Source organism: Pituophis catenifer, unplaced genomic scaffold, assembly GCF_029215685.1.
Source record: "Pituophis catenifer annectens isolate HBS135680 unplaced genomic scaffold, rPitCat1.0.hap2 SCAF_4, whole genome shotgun sequence".
NCBI classification, from domain to species: Eukaryota; Metazoa; Chordata; class Lepidosauria; order Squamata; family Colubridae; genus Pituophis; species Pituophis catenifer.
Window position 1 is genome coordinate 24,243,437 of NW_027256884.1, and position 17,998 is coordinate 24,261,434.

Consider the following 17,998-nt stretch of genomic DNA (forward strand, 5'->3'; position numbering starts at 1 on the left):
TCACACACAATAGGCAATCAGCAGAATTTAGGAAAACAGTTGGAAACAGCAATTGGTCAGCATTCTCTCTATCTCTACTTCTTTCTCCTACCCTGCCTCTTCCCTCTTTTCAGTTGAACTCTCCTGCCAAACAACTCTTCCTGTTGACTTCTGGGGTTATAAGCCTCAGAAGGGAACAAGCAAACAAATATCTTGGAAAAGAAGGGCAAATATTTTGGCTCTGATGCCATGAAACCTACCAAATATTGGTAGGAGTAAAATTTGACTTAAGGGAGCCTTTATCTCTTTACCTTTATCCTTTGTTATCAAATACCTTTATTATTTGAATCACTGTATTTTATAAAAAATACATTCTGGTAAAATGGTTATTTCCCCTTCATTTTGGCTACCTATAGTAAGCCAAGAATAATTCTCCATTTTTGGTGGCTATTTTATCTGCCTGCTCATGGAATAGCAACAAAAGTAGTTCTCACGTCTTCTTGAGATTATTATACACCTACTTAGTTTACAGATAGTTCAGAAAAAGTGCTTGGAAAATGTGTTAGCTTAAAGGTTTAAAAGGAATTTGGTACCATATCTCAGAGTTCAGCAGGGTATCAACTGCAAGACATTGTTCAACAAACAATTAGCCTCTTAGAGAACTTCCATCTGAAAAGCCCAACTCATATACAATGAAATACATACAGATCAAGCTATGGCAAATGTTCTCCTGTATTTAAGAATACTGTATTAATAAAATGTCAGGGGCATCCTAATGGGTAAGGAAGAGGTGCCACTCTCACGTGCATTATGATGGTTTCATACCAGATCTAACACGGCACTATATGAGAAAATGCAACATAACTTAATTCATCTATAGCAGGGGTGTCAAACTCAATTTCATTGAGGGCCACATCAAGGTTGTGTTTGACCTCGGAGGGCCGGGATGGGCATGGCCAGCTCAACTTCATTCATGTTGGGGGTGCCTGTGGTGGCCCAAGTGCTCTGCTAGTGAAAATGTTTTTGGCTCTGATGGCCTCCTGCAACCCTCTGCCAGCAAAAAATGGAGCTCGGGAGGGCCGTGCACCAGTCAGAGGCATCACAAGCTGGTCTTTTGCTATTTCAGGGCGACCCCAGGGGCCAGATCTAACCACTGGATCTGGGCTGCAAGTCTTGAGCTTGACACTCCTGATCTATAGAATGATATTTCAGGAGGAAAGTCCCTTTGGTGTGTCAAGGTGAATGCTGACGGTCTTTGAGGATGGATTTTGAAGGTAGAATGCTATCAAAGTGTGGTTGCTGCCTGCATAAAATGGAGTGAGACGATGTGGGAATTCCCACCCTGTGGTGTGTTTCAAATTCTTTTACTACTGATTCTGTGGGCGTGGCTTGGTGGGGTGGCATGGCTTGGTGAGCATGGCTTGGTGGGCATGGCAGGGGAAGGATACTGTAAAATCGCCATTCCCTCCCCACTCCAGGGGAAGAATACTGTAAAATCCCCATTTCCTCCCAATCAGCTGGGACTCAGGAGTCAGAGAATAGATGGGGGTGGGGCCAGTCAGAGGTGGTATTCACCGGTTCTCCGAACTACTCAAAATTTCCGCTACCAGTTCTCCAGAACTGGTCAGAACCTGCTGAAACCCACCTCTGTTCCCACCAGAGAAGAACTGCTGGTTCTGCAGCTACACCAGAAATGAGCCAATTTATGTTCATGCATCTTCTTTTCGGCAGAAGGTGATCTGATTAAGTTCTGATTAAGTTCTGTGTGATAACCATCTTAAGCCGAGTTTGTGAGTGGAAAGCCCCTTAGATGCCATGCATGATTCCTCCATTCCTCCTCGTAGGCTTACAAATAATGTAAACAATGCACATTTTAAAATACTGAGGTAATTTGTTAAAGAGAAATGGAAAAAAATAAAAAGGAAAATGGAAAATATAAAAGCTGCTGAGGAAATAAAAACTCTTAGATAGTTCTATGGAGAAGGCAAGATTCATATTGAAAACCTGTTTCAGGATGTCTTTCAGCTTGATTTATTTATCTAGCTTTTAAAATGCTACTATCTTTATGGCCAGGTTAATAACGACTTAGAATTTAAACAATAAAATATGTCTAAAATCAAAGCGAGTTAAAGCCACTTTCTGAAAGGAAGTGGAGACAAGGCTTTCAAAGGATACTCAATTTTTATAACAGAAGATAAATAGCTTCACATTATAACTGAAGCCTTGTACAGTATGTCAAAAATACAGACTTGCAAAACTGTCTAGTTGGATTCTAGTTTGGAAACATCTCCCAGATAGACTGGAAAGGAAGTTTCCAAATGAAATAAAACGGCTCCATCTCTAATAATATGAAACCATAATGTTATCAGCAGTAAATGTTTATTTATATAAAAGCCAAACAACAGCTAACAGAGGCTGTTGTGTTAGAGGACTGCTAGGCAACCAACTCCCTTGCATAAGAAAATGTGTAATTTGAAGAACAAATGACACAAGGACAAAAGTCAAACTTTTAAATATGCTGATTGTCCCAGTGACATAAACTCTGTAGCAGGTTGATGGAAGAAGACTTCCTTAAAAAGAAAAGCCACCTGGAAACCATTCATAACTACCCCTTGAACCTTAGACAAAAGAATTATGTTTTATTTGGCCAATAACTTATCAGATAACTGGTTGGACAACATACTGAAAAGACCCTTATGAAGGAGAGGGTGTTGCCTGCATACCGCACAGAACTATCAATATCAAACGAGTGGCTGGTATTCAGCAGCTTATATCACTCATCTGGTTGGCTTGAGCAATCTCTGACTTGAAAAAAAGGGATCCATTTAAAATTAGGGATGGTAATAGCAGCCCAGGTGGGAATGCAGCTCTGCTTACATCACCTTGTGATGTGGCAACCGAAGCTCCTTCTCCTCTGTAAGGTGCCGACTTCAGAAGTTCAAAGGGAAGACCAGATCTGAATCCAATTGCTAGGAAATAAAAGTGACCGCAGCCTTTGGACACATTGTCCAACAACTACGAAGCATTTTGAAAGATGCTGATTTTGCTCAGAACTTCACTGAGGAATAAAAATCCAGAGAATGTAGAATTCTGCACAGTCCTACATGTTCCTTATTGACCTCTACTTTGCTACTCAAGTGAGTTCAAATCCTGCAACGAAGCGCCGAGAGAGCTGTTGTGTCATACAGACAAATCTATGCATGCATGTATTGTATGTGCCTGTAATACACGTACTCCTCAACTTACAACAGTTCATTTAGTGACCGTTCAAAATTGCAATGGCACTAAAAAAAGTGACTTACTGTATGTCTGTTTTTCACCGTTATGACATTTGCAGCATCCCCATGATCGCGTGATCAAAATTCAGATGCTTGGCAATTGGTTCATACTTATGACGGTTGCAGTGTACCAAGGTCATGTGATCCCCTTTTGCGACCATCTGACAAGCAAAGTCAACGGGGAAGTCAGATTCACTTAACAACCGGGTTACTAACTGATCAACTGCAGTGATTCACTTAACAACCGAAGCAAGGAAGTTTGTAAAACGGGGCAAAAATTCACTTCAGAATGGTCTCACTTAACAACAGTAACTTTGGGCTCAATTGGGGTCGTAAGCCGAGGACTACCAGTAGAACATACCTAACTAATGTATGCGGTTTAAAAATACGGGCGGGAGGAGGGAGGAGAAGAAGGAGAAGAAAGAGCAAGGGCTTTCCTTCTCCAGCCATTCTTTCCACTCTTTCTACTGTTGCCCTACAGATAATTGCGGTTTAATTGGGTGACATTAAATGAAAACTGTGTCCACATTATCCAGGATTATCTCTTTTTCCTGCAGCCTGCTACCAATTGAAAAAGAACCATTTATCAAGCCAAAGAGCTGCGCTTGGTTGCCTTTTACGAGCTAGGAACAGTGTGAGAACGAACCAGGAAAGGACTTGACAGCTAAGAAAAATTATTTCAGTTGTTTATCATGGCAGGGGGAAAAGTTTATCTGATCTTTTTTTTTTTTTTCCCCTCCACGCAGGAAAATTATATAGCAGCATCAGCAGCATCAGCGGCAGGGTTCCTAGTGCTGGGCCAATGAGGGATAGTGGTTGACCAAGTTTGCTTCTTCAACTTGATGTGTGCTCCTGCATGGCATCGCTTTTGTGTGGGCACAGATCAACTTAAAAGCTTCTTTCAAGCAGCGTGAATGCCCTTCTTTTCCAACTCCCCCCCAACACCAACCCTTTTTTGTATTGATAGCTGAGGAGGGGGGGAGGGAAGGTTGTTTAAAAAGGAAGGGTAGACAATCAGAACAAAATGAAGAGCTTTCACTTCCATTATGAGCATGTCGCGCTATTCTTCTCAGCTGTTTATACATTCCCAGCACAATAATGCTTCTTTGCAATCATATGTTTCCCCTTTTACACTATTCATATTGGGGTGGAGGAAGGGGAGGAAGAGAAAGGGAGAGAAAGCCCTCACGTCGTGACCGTGGTAATAAAATCCCATAGAAATGTGGGTATAATGTCAATTTGCATTCTGTGAGAAGATCAAGGTAAACCTAAAGGCCAAAGAGAATATTCTGCTAATGCTCATTCATCGTTCGGCAGGCCCAGGTAAAAAGAAGGACCTTGTCACTACTCCGCAAACCCTTTTCAATTGCCAGCACATTTGTGTGAATATTTTAGCCTAATGCACCGATTGTTGAACAGAAAAGGACGGGCTTTGAAATGGGCTACTGCGCTCAAATCCCTAGCTGCACAAGGCACGGGCAAGAACGGGCCCTATTCAGAGGGGAGAACTAAAGGAGGCTTTAGTTCAGTAAGCACAGTGTGCATGAAGGTTACCGAGGATATTGTGTCTCGGTAAATGAAGGTTTCCCAAGGAAAGGGAAAAAAGGTCTGATATGTTGTCTCCGCACACGCCCAACAGAAGTATAACTGCACGGCAACATTTTGACATTCATTTTTTTAAAAATCGTGATTTGTGAAGGTTTGTGGCTTTAACGGATGTGGAGATTCCAAGCAGGCCCAAACTATTTCATTGGCCAACTGAAACCCAGCCCCCAGTTTGCACCTACAGAAAAACAGCAAGATTGAAATGTGTTTGAATATTAGTAGTTCGGGTTGGTAGTTAGTTCTGTTGGTTTGAGCTCTGAGTTTGGCACTTTGGTTGCAAACATTTCGTCACCATTCGAGGAGACATCGTCCGGGCGTTTTGAGTTGGGCTCATCCGTCAGAACACAGGTCTTTAAATATCTTTTTTTTAATGAGATGCAAATTAGTCTGAAATGACATTCAGACTAATTTGCATCTCAAAAAAAAAGATGTTCTGACAGACGAGCACAATTCAAAGCACACTGACGATGTCTCCTCGAATGGTGACGAAGCGTTTGAACCATATTGCCAAGCTCGGAGCTCAAACCAACAGCCAAACAGCAAGATCTCCAGGATGCTTCATGAGCAGAGAGGCCTGGATACTGGACAATGCCAGTGAGACTGGACTATAACAATGTTCCTACATATTATTTCATGACATCCATGCTTTTTTTTTTTTTTACAAAACCAAAAATGAAAATAAAAAAAATTCTGTAGCCTTTCAAACACAGAGTCTCCTTACTCCAAATAGCAATATTTCTAGACAAGGGACTCTGAGGGAAAAATAAGGCTTAAATTTGGAGGTGACCCTTGATTCTTCACTGATTCCAGTGGGATGTAAGCAGTGTCTTGTCCTCAATAGAACTTGAATGGCATGTTGCTGCTGCTGCTATTATTACTATTATTATTTTGTAACAGGGTACTTTTGCTGGTTTTACCATAAGGAATTAAAGGCTGTAAGGATGCCACGCTTCGTTTGTGAATTTTACTACACGGAAGTGAAGGCTATGGAACAAGTGCAAGAAATACACTTTGGTTGAGATTCGGTGTGGGATGTACCATCCAAGTTGTCATTTCCCTTTAAAAAAGCGATGACAGGCATTTGGCTTTGTAGTATCGGACTGTGCAAAACAGAAAGAATAATATTTTATTAAGTGTTGCAAGAAAGCAAAACACCTCAGTGCTTGCCAGGTGTAGCATTTCAAGGCACAAGCTTGAGTCCAAATCTTGCTTCATCTCTGCAATCATCAGGCAGCCTCAACCAAGGACCTACCAGGACTACAACTCCCAGAATTCCCCACCAGCATTGTCATAATGTTGTTTCAAGAAGAACCTAAAAAAAATGCAAGTATGCTTGGGCTTCTTAGACATTTTATTTTTTAAAAAAAGTGCAAACTCCTTCACTGTTCTCTAGGTTAAATTTTAAAATACAGGTAGTCCTCGATTTATAACAGTCCATTTAGTGACCAAAGTTACAACAGCACTGGAAAGAGTGATTTATGACCGTTTTTCTCACGACCGTCGTAGCACCCCTATGGTCACATGATCAAAATTCAGAAGCTTGGCAATGGGTTCATGTTTATGACAGTTGCAATGTCCTGAGGTCATGTGATCCAGTTTTGCGACCTTCTGACAAGCAAAGTCAATGGGAAAGCCAGTTGAATTCAACAACCGTGTTACTAACTTAACAACTGCAGTGACTCGGTTAACAACGGTGGCAAGAAAAGTCATAAAATGGGGCAAACTTACTTAACACCTGTTTCACTTAGCAATGCAAATTTTGGGCTCGAGAACTACCTGTAAAACATTTCTAAGCAGAAATGTATCAACAAAGCTCACTACCCTTCAGTCGCAAAGAAGGCCTTGCTTAAAAAATAATAATTACGTTATAGTTTAAAAAGTGATAAATGTTATTCTTGTTATGCAATGGATTTTCTTTGGTAAGAGGAAAAAAATAGGGATGACAGAGCAATACAGGCTGAGTCATGATCTCTGAGCATTGTATGGGCAGGGATAAAAAAAAATCTAGTCTCCTCTTCTTTCAGCAACTGATGTGTGTTTGGAATTGTATTATTGTGCATGGGGGAGGACCAGAAGCCAGGTGTGTATGTATGAAAACACAAGAATAGTCAGCCAGTGCAAAGCAGTTTCAAAATAAAGGATTTGGGGTTCCCCCTCCTTCTTTTTTGCCTACTGTGTGTAACATGTCTGGGTCAACTGGGTGACTGTCCAGACAGAATTGGTAGAACAGATTCTGCTTTTCCTCTTTGAATTGCCCTGAAGAAATTGGGATACTTTCTAGGAAAATTTGGGGGATGCAGAATGGCCAAAGGAAGTTAGACAGGCATAAAGTTGGTTGCAATGAATATTTGTCTTAAATATAAACCATGCCTTCTACCCAGGGGTGAAATTCAGCAGGTTCTGACAAGTTCTGGAGAACCGGTAGCGGAAATTTTGAGCAGTTCGGAGAACCGCAAATACAGTGGTAAAATCCAATTTTTTTTTACTACTGGTTCTGTGGGCGTGGCTTGGTGAGCATGGCAGGAGAAGAATACTCCAAAATCCCCATTCCCTCCCCACTCCTAGGGGAAGGATACTGCAAAATCTCCATTCCCTCCCCACTCCTAGGGGAAGGATACTGCAAAATCCCCATTCCCTCCCCACTCCTAGGGGAAGGATACTGCAAAATCTCCATTCTCACCCCACTCTGGGCCTAGTCAGAGGCGGTATTTGTCGGTTCTCCGAACTGCTCAAAATTCCCGCTACCGGTTCTCCAGAACCTGTCAGAACCTGCTGGACTTCATCCCTGGGCAAATACCACCTTTGGCTGGCCCCAAAGTGGGGTGGGAATGGAGATTTTGCAAGATCCTTCCCCCAGGAGTGGGGAGGGAATGGGGATTTTGCAGTATCTTTCCCCTGCCATGGGGAAGGATCCCATTAACCCACGCCCACCAAGCCACACCACGCCCACCAAGCCACACCCACAGAACCGGTAGTAAAAAAAATGGAATTCCAACACTGCTTCTATCCCATCATTCCCAAATAGGAGATGGATTGCAAATTTTCCAAGCATCCTTTTCTCCCTCTGCTCAATAGCATCTATCAATCTTGGTCTGCATGGTGAATGAAAAGGAGAGATGAGCCAGGAGCACCAGATTGGGGAAGGGTGGGCTGGTTATTCATGCCAAAGCATGAATAAGATTAGGGAAGGGCTGATTCCTCTGGTTTTGAGGGAGGCAGTGATATGTTACCTTCCAGAGGACCATGTTGGATAAATTTCATACAATTTCCAACCTATCCTTTTTGGGGAAAGTTGTTGAAAAAGTGGTTGGCTTTCAGTTGCAGAGGGTCTGGAGTGGAGCCAGGGGTGGGTTCTACCTACCTTTACTACCGGTTTGCAACGGAGCCGCACGCACGCATTTTACTCGCACGCGCACGCTTTTCTGCGCATGCGCAGAAGCATTTTGATGATGTCGGGGTTGGTGGGTGGAGACTTTCGCCGGTTTTACTACCAGTTCTATAGAACCGGTGCGAACCGGGGGCAACCCACCACTGGATGAAGCAGATTATCTGAATACTTTTCAGTCTAGGTTTAGGCTGCGGTATAGTACAGAGAGAGAGCATGTGGGTGACCTATGGAGGATTCAGAACAGAGGTGGTACAAGTGTCCTGGTTCTCCTGATCTCTTGGCAGTTTTCAATACAATCAAGCCAACAGTGAGTTTCACAAATTCTTACCATTGGTTCGCCCCACGTGCGCACCTTCCACACATGCACCCAGCCTTCCACACATGTGCTTTGCTCGCACGCATGCCTTCCCGCATGCGCCCGGCCTCAAAAATGTGGCTAAATAGGATGGCATTACGCTGCTACCGGTACGCCTGAACCGGTACGAACTGGCTGAATACCACCTCTGAATCAATCATGGAATCCTTGTGGGCCAGTTGCAGAGACTGGGAATGGGAGGTAATATGTTGCAAAGATTCTCTTCCTTCCTCTGTTACCAGTACCAGGGACAGGAGAGATCCAGTTCTAGGTCTATACAATGTGAAGTGTCTCAAGGTTCAGGTCTTCTGCTGGTTCTTTTTAATATCTACATGAAGCTGCACACCAACAGTATAGGATATGATATCATTAGAACTCTGATGACGCAGTGGTTGGGATGCAGTATTGCACCTAATTCTGCCAACTGCCAGCAGTTCAATTCTCACTGGCTCAAGGTTGACTCATCCTTCTGAGGTTGGTAAAATGAGGACCCAAATTGTTGGGGGTAATATGCTTACCCTGTAAAACCGCTTGGAGAGGGCTGTGAAGCAGTATATGAGTCTACGTATTATTGCTATTGCTATTAGTATGTTGATAATACCCACTTATATATCTCTAGTAAGCAGTGGTCATATTCAGCCGGTTCTATTCAGTTCGGGCGAACTGGTAGCAGCGGCTTCAGGAGGCTCTGCCCACCTGCCCGGACGTCATCACGTCCTGTTTTTGATGCTCTGAGTATGTGCTGAAGGCTTTGTGCATGCGCAGAGCTGGCCCGTGCACCCACATTTGCAAACCGGTAGCGAAGGTAAGTGAATACCACCCCTGCTGGTAGGACAGGTGTCACTATTCCAAAGTTGACTCAGTGTTTGGACAATATGAGGCTCCGGATGGGGAGGAACTTTCTCTGCCTGAACTCCAGTTTTAGCATAGCAGTTTTGGGATTTTGCACCAATGATGTGACTCTCAATGAAGCAGCATTTCCCTAGACATAATTGGTGAGGAATTTGGGGATACTCCTCGACTCATGGTCTAACCAAGTAGCAGGTGGCAGCTGCTATGGTTAGGTGGGTTTACATCTTGTGCAGTATTTGTATACATTCCTAAACTGGGAGGCCATTCCTTAATTACTTCCGGGTTGGACTATTGCAATGCACGCTAGATGGGGTTATCCTTGAAGACCACCAGAACTGGGCACCCTTCAGTTTGCTATGTGAGCTACACTGGTTCCCAGTTTTTTTCCCCCCAAAGGTAATTCAAGGTACTTGTGCTGTTTCAAATATTGAGTTATAGTGAATTAGTTATCTTAAGAATTAAGAGCTGTTTCCTTAAGAGATTGCATTGTGGGAGATGTAGAGAGAAATTGCATTATGGGAAATATAGTCCATGACATGTGACCACATCTGTGTGTCTGATTGGCCACTGAGGCTCTCTGCCTGGGTGCAGAACAAAGACCTGGCCATTTTGAACTACCACAGAAGAGAGAACATGCTTTCTGAACAGGGGGACAGAACTACCGTCATTTTACACTAGGAAATGGGATAGATTATGAAATACTTGGATGAACCTCACCTTGACTCACCATGATTGTAAGTCTCTGTGTTTGAGGATACCCGAAATAAATATAATCTGCATGAAAATCTGTTTGCTAGAGTTTATCTGCCTGTTCCCAGTGGAGCCAGATGCCTGGGGAACAGAACAGTACTGTACTTTCCTAGATCCATTTCCCAGTCCTCTGAGGGTTCCCGAGGATATATCGTCAGACAATACTGTTTTCTTTGACTGGCATACAAATATGAAAAGCATTTTGTGTGTCTTTTTTTAAAAAAATAGAATGCCATCACAGTAAAGCCTCATTGTCTGACAAAAAATGGGCTCTTAAATTCTGCGGCCTGTTGCAAAACGTAAAAATTATAGCGGAGGCCATCAGCAATGAGGCGTCGCTGAATATTGAAAAGCACATGGCCATTTTGGCCTTCTAAAAAAAAAGAGAGAGAGAGAGCAGTGCATAGTTAGCTCCGTGATTGATGTACTTCCCATACATCATCACAAGAGTTGCAGTTAATGTGCCATGTGCATACAGACTGCTTGTTTATAAAGACGTCAATAGCCCTTTTCAGCAAAATATGGAAATTGCATCATTCTCCAGTCTGTCTCCTTTGGATCATTAAGCCCATCGATACCGCTGAACAATCTAGGGGGCTTGGGAAGTGGGGAGCATAAAGTTTAATCTACTTATGCTGGAGTAGTTACCTCGTCTAATCATTCATCATCAGCAAAGCCAGAGAGAGAGAGGGGAGGGGGGAAATGAATTTGGAAATGAAACCCATTGTTTAATTGTCACCTCTTATACAAATATAGCCGGAATGCTTGGATCAGGTGGAGAACGATAAAAAAAGAGAAGAAAAAAAAAAAGGAAGGGAAACCCATTGCCTGATTTTTATTTTTTTAAAAAAATTCAGTGGAAGTGAAATGCTGACCCTTAGTCAGCAAATGTTAATCACTTTTACACCAAAGTGAGTGTAACGTTTCTATAGGGAAATTACTTCAATCTGGTCAGTGCAAGGAGCAGTTTGTATAATCGGATTGCAAATAAGGTTTGATCACATTCCAGCTTAATCTACTCTCTGAGCACCATTTATTGTACTAAATCAAAACCTGGGAAAGCTGCAGGTGCTGCTTTATCATCATTACACCCAGGGGGTAGGAACGCAGTAATAAACAGCAAATAAATTGAAGCACTGACTTGCCTGCTACAAGGCATTTCTAATTATCCTCTAGTTTAGCTGGAAATTGCCAGGCTCTCATCCCAGCCGAGTTTAAACTGCGGTTGAATTAACTGACGGTGAATTCAGGCCCAGCTTTTCTCCTAACGTCGGCACCAGTGGTGAAATCCATTTTTTTTACTACTGGTTCTGTGGGTGTGGCTTGGTGGAAATGGTGTGGCTTAGTGGGCATGGCTTGGTGGGCGTGGCAGGGGAAGGATACTGCAAAATCTCCATGCCCACCTCACTCCAGGGGAAGGATACTGGAAAATCCCCATTCCCTCCCCACTCCTGGGGGAAGGATATTGCAAAATCTCCATTCCCACCCCATTCTGGGGCCAGCGAGAGGTGGTATTTGCTGGTTCTCCGAACTACTCAAAATTTCCGCTACCAGTTCTCCAAACTGCTCAAAATTTCCGCTATTGTTCTCCAGATCCTGTCAGAACCTGCTGGATTTCACTCCTGGTCTGCACCTATCACCCTTATTCTCCATCTACACAAGCACTGGGACTATGAAAGATGAGAAGGCTGGCTTGGGATGTCTGAAAAGTCAGAGCCGTTTTTTCTTTCTGTACCCTCTTACTAGGAAATGTAGCTATTGCATGCGACACTCAACACCTTGGTTATTTTCAAAGAGTGGCGGGAACCCTATTAAAAATAATATCCAGATGAGAACTGTGTTTGTGCCCTTTGCCAACTAGGCTCAATTGTCTGGGCCGTTTCGTCGCATCCATTTTGCAGGTGATCCAAGCTGTTATTATCAACCCTTACCAGTGCATGTCAGAACAGTGGCCGTCAAAGGGCATGTTGAAGTTAACTAACTGTGGAAAGAGAGAAGGTGTGCATTGCTGAAACCTGGCAAGAGAAGTGAAGTGAATCCCAGCTCTAACAAAGGGGAATGGGAAGGAATAACAAACATTTAATAGCTTGGGGGCTTCAGTTCCTTGAAATGGGAAGAAGGCTTGAAGAATTGGTCTTGTAGCAGCATCAGTTAAATTGACGTCTAAGGCAAACCTCATTTCCTCCCATTTCCGCCAACTCACCACAGCAACTTGCCCTGGTCAACACACCACAGTCAACTTGCCATGGCCAATTTGCCTGGGGAATGCCTTACCTTCAGAAATGGTGGGTGCTCCATCACTGGAGGCTTTCAAGAAGAGACTGGAAAGCTACTTGTCTGAAATGGTATAGAGCAGGGGTGGGCAAATGTGGCCCTTTTACAACCTGTGGACGTCAACTCCCAGAATTCCTAAAACAGCTTGGCTGTCTCAGGAATTTTGGGAGTTGATGTCCACAGGTTGTAAAAGGGCCACATGTGCTCACCCCTGGTATAGAGTCTCCTGCTTGTGCAGGGAGTTGGACTAGATGACTTTGAAAGGTCCCTTCCAACTCTTTTATTTTATGTTCTGAATTCAGAGAGCACAAGATCTCTCCATCCATTTTCTCAAGCATATTTTTTTCTAACAAGAAGGCGAAGGCACCTTCATCTTCAACTGGGTGAATCATAGCAATAGCAATAGCACTTAGACTTATATACCATTCCATAGTGCTTTTACAGCACTCTTTAAGTGGTTTACAGAATCAGCATATTGCCCTCAATAATCTGGGTCCTCATTTTGCCCACCTCGGAAGGATGGAAGGCTGAGTCAACCTTGAGCCGGTGAAATTTGAAGTGCCGAATTGCAGCTAGCAGTCAGCTGAGGTAGCCTGCAGTATTGCACTCTAACCACTGTGCCGCCTCAGCTCTTCTATCATGCTGTTTTCTTGGCAATACTACAAAAATGGTTTGAGCCAAGAATTATTGATATACCAACATTGGTAACTGCTGTGCATCCTATGAGATTCAGTAGTATAGACATTTTTAAAAAGGAAGGAAGAATTGCTTGGGCATAGAGCTTTACTTTGAAAAAAAGAATCTGAGTAAACTAAGACTGTTTGTGTGTTGAAGGACTGAGATTCCAATCCTAATTCTTCTAAATAAAAGTATACCACGAATCGAGACTCCTTTGGACTTTAATTTTTATTTTAATATGGGACCGCTTTGATGGTTCACATCAAGGGTCTACAAAAGAGCTGTTGGGCTCCAAAGGCAAAACTCACATAGCCACTCCATGGTGAAAGTTGCTCAGATGCCAAAATAGTGATGCCAAAATTCACCTGAATATAGAAACCAAGGGTTAGATTTTTCTGATTTTTGAAAAAATCTCCATGTTCTTTCACAAATGGGAAACTGCCGTGTTCCTTGATGCTGGAACAATGGGTGATTTGAGGGGTGACTGGGGAAGAGCATGAGGTAACAGCATTATTCTTACAAATAAAACATGCTACATGTAGCCCAGAGGTTTCTCAGCAAAGACTATGGGAGAAATGCTATATATTGTTAAATGTGCATCCCTCAAAAAGAGATTGAAGAAAGGGTTCGTTGCAATGTAAATGTAAAGAAGTGGGCTTCACATAATTTAACAACCAGTTTGTCTAGTGCAGAACTGAAAATGTGACTGCACTCTAGGGGTGAAATGCTCCCGGATGTTGTGGCTCCGTTGCCTGAGCCTGGGCTATCGACAGATGCAGACTCTGAGAGTGAGGGAGAGGAGTTGGCAAGGCCTCCCTCTCCAGGACCCTCCTCTCTGGCAATGCCTCTGGAGGACACCGAAGGCTAAATGATAGGCTTAGAGCCAAGCACGTCCCCGCAGCCACAGGTGGACAGCGACAAAGAAGATAAGTGCTGGCTGGACCCGCGACAGAGGCGCAGGGAGAAGCATGCACAGCAGAAGGGAAGGCGTGCCAGAGATTAGCTGGGTCACTGGACCACACCCCACAGGGTATAAATGTGGGTGTGGTGGCCGGTTCAGTTTGTGACGAGCAAAAACTGGAAATACTCCATGATCTCTGCGTTACTGGACTTCGCCTGCTTTATCGGACTGCATTTGGATTAATCCTTGTATTGTTGACACTCTGCCTGTTTTATCGGAATGCTTGCAGTCTAATCTTTTTTTTGTGTGAGTAAAGTCTGAATTGGCAGCTAGCCACTGGGTTGCTGCCAGCTTTATCTTCAAAGAGTTTTGTCGTGTGGCTTATTAACTCTGGGCGGTCTGTGGGGGTGCGTGTGGGGTACGGGGACAGAACACCGGATTGGACCGGATCACCCAATCTGGTAGCGATTTTTCCCTGTGGTTCGGCGATCCGGTAGCAATCACCACCCGGGTGTCATTACTTCCTGGTTTTAATTACCGAACCAGTAAGGAAGGTAAGTAGATTTCATCCCTGCTGCACCCGTGGCTTCAAACCTTCTTGGGCAGCCGCTGTGAATAGAACGGGTAAGGCACGGAAATCAGCTGGGCTGCGTGGGTGGGGCAAGCGAGCCAGAGAGTGAGATATATAGGATGGGATAGCGCCGGGGGAAGTGGGTGGGCCAAGCCAGTGGTTGGAACTACTGGTTCACCTGAACTGGTCCAAACCAACAGCAGCTCACCTCTGTAAAGAGTACAGAGTAGAGCTTCAAAAACTATATGGTTAAGTGGTTACATATGGATGACCACCCAAATCCCAAATTGTTGGTTTTTTTCCCCCATCCCTCTATTTTTTGGACTTGGGGGAGGGAGAATAAAGGGTAAAAATAATATTTTAAAGCCTTGAAGATGCTTAAGGCACCAAACTCTTTAAACCCTAGATGTACAAGAAGAGATTTTGGCTACGCCTACTGTAGAGGTTGACCCTTGACACATTCCTCAAAGCTCAGCATATCTGTGGAGTTTATGGAAGTTTGTTTACCTCTGCCCTGGACATGGTCCATGTTACGTGACATGCAGAAAGAGATGGCAAAAATGAAACCACTAAGTCACGCGTGCCGATATTACAGTAAAATAAATACAAATTCAAGTTAGTGGCTTGATATATAGCCAACAATTACGACAAATATCGTTTGCTCCGTTTTATTAGATTCCACGAATGTCATATTCCTTGAATGCAACTAGGACTCTCAATGGCCCACATTAGCATCACCCGCTTCCTCTCTTTTCTTCCTCTTTTTCTGCATTCTCTCCACTTCCTTTCAATAGAAATGCAGAGAATGTCCTTTTGTTCGGTGTTTTATTTGGTATGGAATCTGCATTTAAAGGCGCCTCCATCTTGTAGATGAGCTGTGCAGTTTCGCATTATGTCCTTTGTGTGTGTGTGTGTGTGTGTGTGTGTGTGAGTGTGTTTTCTCTGAAGCAAATTAATTAACATGATACAGAACGAGGAGACTACAAATGCTCCAGCCCTCACTTTAAGCCTTCGTCCGCTTTTGTTCTCCATTATTGCACCAAATTATTTAATTGGGTCTCTCTGATTGTGCATAGACACAGCAAAGAACACAACCCATTGTGGGGAGGCCCCACGACCATAATGCAGTATCAAATTCAATTCCCATCAAAAGTGCTTGTTGCTAAAAGCCCCTGTACTGTGGTTGCAGATTAATGAAGATCTGCATTGAGCATAGTACTGGTCGCACAGACATTATGTTTCACCAATAGAAGGCCCATTCTCCAAGAACAATAAAAGCATAGAAAAGCGTTAGTCTGCTTATGGATGGAAATAAATCAAAATGAATAAGAGGGTTGATAGAAACAGTCTGAAAGCAGCAGAGTGGAATTCTGAAAACACTGTTTTTGTTTGGCGAGGACTTTCTCTCTCTCTCTCTCTCTCTCTCTTTCTCTCTTTTATGATGACCATTCATTCCTGCCTCCCTTCCCTCCCCTTGCCCTTTGCCTCCGCTTTCTCAAAACGACCGCCTCAAAGGAGACTCACAAGCCTGCAATGTGAAAAATGGATTTCAAAACTGAGAAATGTGGGGGTGCACAATCGGGCACCCCGCAAATGAGCTACCCTGGCCAAGAGAAGCAAGAGAAGCTGCACTTGAAAGGAGAAGAGGCAAGCCTGAGTGGGGAGGGCAGCAGGCTCCCTCCAGAATGGCTCCTCCACTTCAACAAGGTGAGAATAGCCTAAATTAATCTGGCACGAGGGGGAAAGAACTCCACTGATGCCTCTCCCTGTCCCAATTCTCCAAAGCACCAGAGGGCAGGACAAGAAATAATGGTTGGAAACTAATCAAAGAGAAGAGCAACCTGGAATGAAGGAGAAACCTCCTAACAGTGAGGACAATTAACCAGTGGAACAGCTTTGCCTTCAGAAATCATGGGTGCTCCATCACTGGAGATTTTTAAGAAGAGACAGCACAGCCACTTGTCTGAAATGGTATAGAGACTCCTGCCAGAGCAGGGGGCTAGATTAGAAGACCTCCAAGGTCCCTTCCAGATTCTATTCTATTCTATTCTATTCTATTCTATTCTATGCTATTCTATGCTATGCTATTCTATTCTATTCTACGCTACGCTACGCTACGCTACTCTACTCTACTCTACTCTACTCTACTCTACTCTTATTATTCTATTCTATTCTATTCTATTCTATTCTATTCTATTCTATTCTATTCTATTCTATTCTATTCTATTCTATCCTATCCTATTCTATTCTATTCTATTCTATTCTACTCTACTCTACTCTATTGTTCTATTCTATTCTACTCTACTCTATTATTCTATTCTATTCTACTCTACTCTACTCTACTCTATTGTTCTATTCTATTCTACTCTACTCTACTCTATTATTCTATTCTATTCTACTCTACTCTACTCTACTCTACTCTACTCTACTCTACTCTACTCTATTGTTCTGTTCTATTCTATTCTATTCTATTCTATTCTATTCTATTCTATTCTATTCTATTCTATTCGTAACAAGCATTAATAAATGACTACATAGCTCTTAACATGTTCCTTTTTCATGACACTGGTGTTGTTCAAAAATGGGTCCTAGCCTGGTGCCAAAGTCAATAAAGGCCACCAGACACAAGGAATGGCATTTGCAGCTTCCTTTATTGGAGTACTCCAGCAAAAGGGCCTCAGCAGCTAAAAGAGCCAAGATCCCGAACAATGCACAAATACAAATTTTATACAGCTATGATTAAAGGAGTTAACAACCTAAGAATCAATCATTGGTTCCTGGGCATTAGTTTCTTTTGATTGGATTCTTCTACTTTACCCTCCTTCTTCATACATCACATGTTTATGTTAATAAGCTTTCTTATCAAAAGGGGTGGGGTTTTTTGTTATTATAATAAGCTAGAGCAGGGTGTCAAACTTGATTTCATTGAGGGCCGCATCAGGGTTGTGTTTGACCTTGGTGGGCTGGGGTGGGCTTGGCCAGGGTGGGCATGGCCAGCTCAATGTCACTCCTGTTGGGGGCACCTGTTGTGGCCCAGGACTCTTCCAGCAAACACGGGCTCCCGAGCTCCGTTTTAGCTGCAACAGCCTCCTTGCAACCCTCTCTCAGTGAAAACAGAGCTTAGGAGTGCCGCCCACGGCCCTTACAAACTCCGCTTTAAGCTGCGACAGCTTCCTGCAACCCTCTGCCAGTAAAAATGAAGCTTGGGAGTGCCTCCAACGGCCTACGCAAGCTCTGTTTTTGCTGGCAGAAGCACTGCAGGCTGATCCTTCACCGTTTCCAGGGCAGATCTAAGCATCCCAAGTTCCAGATCTGGCCCCCAGGCCTTGAGTTTGACACCCCTGAGCTAGAGGCTATCAAAGTTTAT